Source organism: Myotis myotis, unplaced genomic scaffold, assembly GCF_014108235.1.
Source record: "Myotis myotis isolate mMyoMyo1 unplaced genomic scaffold, mMyoMyo1.p scaffold_m19_p_2, whole genome shotgun sequence".
NCBI classification, from domain to species: domain Eukaryota; kingdom Metazoa; phylum Chordata; class Mammalia; order Chiroptera; family Vespertilionidae; genus Myotis; species Myotis myotis.
In genome coordinates, this window is record NW_023416324.1 from 138206681 (window position 1) to 138213301 (window position 6621).

The window sequence follows — 6621 nt, forward strand, 5'->3', positions numbered from 1 at the left end:
GTGATAAAAACACTTTCCCATCAAAAAATCCAAAAGAATTAAGAAGTTCATTTTTACCCATAGATTCTCTGTAGTTTCTGCAGTGCCACAATACTTTCTGTCATTGCATTTGTGGTGGTCTCATCAGAACTGAGATTCTTATGGTAGTCTGGAAGTTCTTCACCTCCAGGCATTGTGGGACAACATTTGTCCTCTATTCCCACAACTCACCATGTTTTCTGGAATAATACATGTGCTCTTTGGTAGCCCAAGCAGGTGCAGATGCTGAAATGCCAGTTGTTTTGTTTCTTCTATGGGATGTTGATTCTATCTTTTTTTTTTAAAAGTACATATATTTTTTAATTTCAGAAAAGAAGGGAGAGGGAGAGAGAGATAGAAACATCAATGATGGGAGATGAGAGAATCCTATTGGGGATTGAGCCCAGTGCCCTAACAGGGAATCAAACGTTAACCTCATGGTTCATAGGTGAATGCTCAACCATTGATCCACACTGGCCAGGCAGGATGTTGATTCTATAACTTGCAATCAGTAGTAGAGTTCAAAGGAGGGATTTCCCCTCCCAGGCAACAATCCTGCTATTCCTTGGCCATCGCCAAGAAGTCCAGATTGCACAGATTCTGACAAGTTAATATTCTTCATTCCCCACATGGTCCACTTCAGGATGTGCCTCTGGTGTAGAGTTGGTTGAGAGACATCTGTAGACCAAAGCAAAGTGGGGGAATAGGTGCCATTGCCCTGGAGGTGTGGGCACAGCCCCAGGTTTATGTGCCCACATGGACTTGGGCTAAAGGCCCTGGAACTGCAGGTGACATGTAACACATGAGAGACTCTCAGCCCAGTGCAATGGGGTTTTCTTTTCTTCTTTTCCAGTGTTTATCCAATTTTAAACTCTGTCCTCTTATTTAAATAATGGCATCTTTGTTATTAGTAAGCCAGAATGAGAAGTTCCTGAGTAATCCATTTGATAAAAAAAAATAAAAAAAAAATCACTGTTGAAATGTATAATTGTTATTTTGGGTAAAATATGAAGAATACAATGATTCTATTTCTAACAACTCCTAGTTCATCTTTTCTCCCATTTTTGAACTTATAATTTTGTCTTTAAATCCCAAATCAGTCCTCCCTGCCAAAATGCACAGTCTCTATTTGCACCTGAATAGCTGAGAATAGTTTTTTTTTTTCTTCAAGTATAAAGGAGAAATCCCTTGTTCCATCCAAGGATTATAGGCCTTCAGTGTATATCTTGCTGCTGAGCTCAAGATCCTTAAAAGCCAGTTTTGGTTTACTGTGACTTATCTGAGGTTTTTCACTGCATCCAACTCCACCCTTATGTTGTACATGTTCTCAGGAGAAAATGTTTTAGGAGAGTGCACATGCCATGAACACTACTTGGATGGGCTTGTCTTACAGCCCTGGGCATCATGAAATCCTCAGAGAAGACTGTTTTTGAATTGCATGAGTAAGTTTTATTGAATTAGATTCTGATTTCTTGATGAAGAACCTCATCTGTATTGTACTTGCCATGAGCAATGCAACCGATACCATTTGAACACATCCACAGGTCATAGGCTGTATAATGTTGGCTTTTAGGTAAGTCAGGATTGAAGTATCACATTTCCCCACTGAAGTGTACCTGGCTCCAAGCTGTTGGCACAGAACTTCATTAATCAATGAGAGAAAGAGGTGGTGGCCAGGGGACTACAGTCATTTGTAGACCATTGTGGGCAACCTGAAGCCCTAAGCCCAAATCTAGCCATTTCTTCTTTCTTCCCAATTTTTCATCTGAATTTATAGAAATTCGTATCATGCTTCATCCAGTGCTCCAAAGCCACATACACATACCTCAGCTAGCCTAATAGCTGCTGAATGAAAGAAGAGTCAGAAAGGGGGTGTTGGGAGGTAGAATTGGGTCAAATATATGACGACAGAAGGAGACTTGACTTTGGGTGGTGAACACACAATGGGCAATACACAGTATTATAGAATTGTTCACTTGAAACTTGTTTAGTTTTAACCAATGTCACCCTAATAAATTTAATTATTATTATTATTTTTTTAGAAAAAATAAATTTCTAGGCGTGGCTGTGGGGCTGGCTAGTGTAGCTGGTGTACCCAGCATGAGGGACTGGCCACTCTCAGTGGGGCTAGGGCTGCACTGGCCTAGGCACAGCCTGTGGGCCACACGAGTCCTGGACTCTGCCCCCCCACCCTCCTCCCTCTGCAGCCATACCTGCGCCTCATGCAGTTGGACAAGCCCGTTGGAACCCAGCTGCTGTAGCTGCCATGTACCTGGAGCATTGGTTTGACAGCTGAACTAGGTTGATTTCCAGATTGGTACATGCTATCCCTCTTTGTCACTAGATTTATTCTGATACGTGGAGCAGACTGTACTAGTAATGATATGTGGGACTGGGACTATGATAAAAAGGTTTATAAGAACAGCAAATTGCCCAATTGCTGCTAGAGACATTTCAACTTTTCAGTCCTTCTTTTTTGTCAGGGGACAGCCGACCCTGGCACTGTTCTGTGTCTGAATTACTACAGTATAGCTCTTGGAACAGCCTTCTTTCTTCTTGTCATCACCTACCCGCTAATGAAAAGAATTATGTACTGGCCTCAATTAGCCCTGGGGTTCTCCTTTAATTAGAGAGCTTTACTTGGATGGTCTGCTGTCAAGGGCTCCTGTGATCCATCTGTTTGCCTGCCTCTTTATTTTTCTGGAATCATGTGGACTCTAATATATGATACTATCCAGTCCCATCAGGACAAAAGAGATGATGCGCTGATTGGTTTTAAGTCCACGGCACTGATGTTCTGTGAAAACACCAAGCAGCGGCTCATTGGCTTCAGTGTAATGATGCTGGGGGCACTGAGCCTGGTGGGAGTAAACAGTGGTCAGACTGCACCCTACTCCTCTGCTTGGGCTGCTGTCGGAGCCCATCCGACTCACCAGATTTAAGCTCTAGACTAGAGGTTTTCAACCTTCTGGCCCTTTAAATAGAGTTCCTCATGTTGTGGCCCAACCATAAAATTATTTTCGTTGCTGCTAAATAACTGTAATGTTGCTACTGTTATGAATTGTAATGTAAATATCTGATATGAAGGATGGTCTTAGGCAACCCCTGTGAAAGGGTCGTTCGACCTCCAAAAGGGTCGCGACCCACAGGTTGAGAACCGCTGCTCTAGACAGTCACAGACCTGAGGATTGTTGGGATAAATTTGCCTCCAACCGAGCATTAGGACTAATAGGTTTTGTTGTTGTTGTTGTTGTTTTGTTTTTTTAGGAATTGTCCTAGAGAACTTAATGGGGGTGGGGGGTGGGGGGAGGGAAAGAAGATATGAAGCAAAGAAAGAAAATATAGATAGTAGAATAGAAAATTAGCAAATGAAGTTTATCTAGGAATTTTTAAATCAAACTTTTTCAAAACATTTTTAGGTCTTGTTACTACATAATTTGATTTGAATGAATCTTACAGTATGTCAAAGAATTAAGAATCAGAAGATGAAGACAGAGGATATTTGCCTGGATTTTAGTTCAAGATTTAACCACAAAATTCTTCCTCTGTCACAGAACCCTGGAACTCCTCAGGATTTGAGGTGACCTTGAGTATTTAAGTTGATGCTTTCTTCTGCTCATTATGATTCTTTTCTGTAGTTATAGACACTGCATGGGTTTTGGCACTTTAGAGGAAACCTCATCTAAATGAATGTCTGTAGGAGAAAGGGACTCTCTTTTTAGGGAAAATCAAAAATGCCACAGTGGGGGTTAGGTGGGAGAAGAAGTTTCTGCTTCTATGTAGGTCTAGATTTGAGATATTCTGCTGCATAGGGGTGAGGATGAGTTGTGTTTATTAAGTATTTTGTGCCAGGCAGTGTGCCATGTGCTAGGAATACCAGGATGATTGGGTGCCTCTGTCTATCAAGTGTCATTAACCTCGATGGGAGAGGAGACAGAGAAAAAACATTTCAATGCAATTTGATCAGTGTTATGCAAACTGCTAATTGCTGCCCCTGAAACCATTCCCTCTTTGTAGTTGTTAGAACCCTGCCTTCGTTCAGGCTGCAGGGTGTCCAGCTAAATTCTCACCGCCCCCCCCCCCCCCCCCGGGTTCCTGTCATGCCAGGTGTGCCTGTGACAAATCTGATGATTGGGACATGCACAGAGCTCTAATGGGGCTGCCATTAGAGCTGCTGTCCTGATAAAGGGGGATGGTCACATGGGACACTGCCCTCTCTCTTTTTCCTACTTTGAATATGAACATAATGCCCAATGATGCAGCAACCATCCTATCTAATAAAAGAGTGATATGCAAATTAACCATCACTTCTCACTCCGTCAGTCCGTCACAAAGATGGCTGCGGCCACGGAACTGGAGCGAGCAGGAGGCTTGTGTTACCCCCGGTGATGGAGGAAGCCAAGCTTCCCGCCTGCTCTGGCTGGCCCTGAGCTCCTCTCAAGGCTACAAAGTTTCAATGATAGAAGATAAATAAATCCCAGATGCCTGCTTCCAGCCCACGGGCGTGGCCAGCCTGAAAATGGCCATCAGCCCCTTACCCAGGTGGGCCAGACACCCCAGTGGGACCCCCCCACACACCCTAAAGGGTCTGTGGCCAGCCAGCAAACAGCCATCAGCCCCTCATCTAAGATGGCCAGGCACCCTAGAGGGACTCCCCCTCCTGAAGCGGCTGTGACCATCCTGAAAATGGCAACAAAGTTTCAATTATAGAAGCTAAATAAATCCCAGATACCTACTTCCAGCCATCGTCCACTGGGAGCTTGGGTGGCTGGGGGCCATGGCCAGCCTGCAAACAGCCATTAGCCCCTCACCCAGGATGGCCACACCCTCATGGGGTGAAGGTCCCCACTGGGAGGCTTGGCCAGCCTGCCAACGGCCCTCAGCTCCTCACCCAGACTGGCCAGGCACCCCAGCAGGACCCCCCACTCTGAAGGGGCTATGGCCAGTCTGCAAAAAGCCATCAGCCCCTCACCCAGCTGGCCAGGCACCCCAGTGGAGACCCCCACCCTGAAGTGGGTGTGACCAGCCTGCAAACAGCCATCAGCCCCTCACCCAGGCTGGCCACGCACCCAAGCGGGACCCCCACCCTGATCCAGGACACCCTTCAGGACAAACCAGCTGGCCCCCACCCATGTACCAGGCCTCTATCCTATATAATAAAAGGGTAATATGCAAATTGACCCTAACAGCAGAACGACTGGGAATGACTGGTCACTATGACACACAATGACCACCAGGGGGCAGACGCTCAATGCAAGAGCTGCCCCTGGTGGTTAGTGCGCTCCCACAGGGGGAGCTCTGCTCAGCCACAAGCTAGGCTGATGGCTGCCAGCACAGCGATGGTGGCGGGAGACTTTCCTGCCTCCTCAGTAGCGCTAAGGATGTCCGACTGCAGCTTGGGCCTGCTCCCCGCTGGCAAATGGACATCTCCCAAGGGCTCCTGGGCTGCCAGAGGGATGTCTGACTGCCAGCTTAGGTCCAATCTCCTGAGGAGTGTGCCTAAGCTAGCAGGTGGACATCCCCGAGGGGTCCCAGACTGCGGGAGGGCACAGACTGGGCTGAGGGATCCCTCTGAGTGCACAAATTTTTGTGCACTGGGCCTCTAGTTTTAAAATATAAAATTGTCTATATTTAAGTTTTACAACATGATGTTTAGCTATGCATGTACACAGTGAAGTGATTACTATGGGCAAGCTAATTAAATATCCATTTCCTCACGTAGTTACCACTTATTTTTTTTGTGGCCAGAGCACCTAAATTTTCTGTTAGTGAATTTCCAATATACAATACAGTATTATCCTATATAATAAAGAAGTAATATGAAAATTAACCCTCATGCCTTCACAAGATGGCTGCTTATGACCAGGCTGGCAGGGGTGTTAGTGAGGGATGACCAAACAACTGAACAGCAGGCTGCATGGGGCAACCAGGCCCCAGGGGGGTTAGTGAGGGGCTACCAGGCTGGCAGGGGGGGCAGTTGGGGCTGACCAGGCCAACAGGGGGGGCATTTGGGGGTGACCAGGTCAGCAGGGGGTCAGTTGGGAGTGATTATGCTGGCAGGGGGGGCAGTGAGGGGTGACTAGGCCAGCGGGGGGGGGGGCAGTGAAGGGTGACCAGGCTGGCGGGAGGGGGGCAGTTAGGGGTGACCAGGCTGGTGGGGGGGGGCAGTTAGGGGCAACTAGGCTGGCAGGCAGGTGAGAAATTAGGAGCCAGTGGTCCAGGATTGTGAGAGGGATGTCCGACTGCTGGTTTAGGCCCTATTCCCGTGATTGGGCCTAAACCAGAGGTCGGACATCCTCCAAGGGGTCCTGGATTGGAGAGGGTGCAGGCTGGGCTGAGGGGACCCCCATGCATGAATTTCGTGCACTGGGCCTCTAGTTAACTATAATCGTCATGCTGTACATTAGAGCTCTGGACTTGTTAATCTTATATACTGCAACTTTGTACCCTTTGACCAATATCACCCCCCTCTTCCCTGCCCCTGGTCCTACTCTCTGCTTCTAAGTAGATTCCACACATAAGTCAGATCATGCAGTATTTTTCTTTCTGTGTCTGGTTTACTTCACTTACAGTAGATTAATGTCCTCTATGTTTATGTACAGG

The 6621-nt window shown here is 46.7% G+C and overlaps 1 pseudogene; it reads left to right on the forward strand.

The window, feature by feature from the left end:
• Positions 1-2118: 2118 nt before the first annotated feature.
• Positions 2119-3285, forward strand: LOC118675693 (annotated as a pseudogene).
• The last annotated feature ends 3336 nt before the right edge of the window (positions 3286-6621 follow it).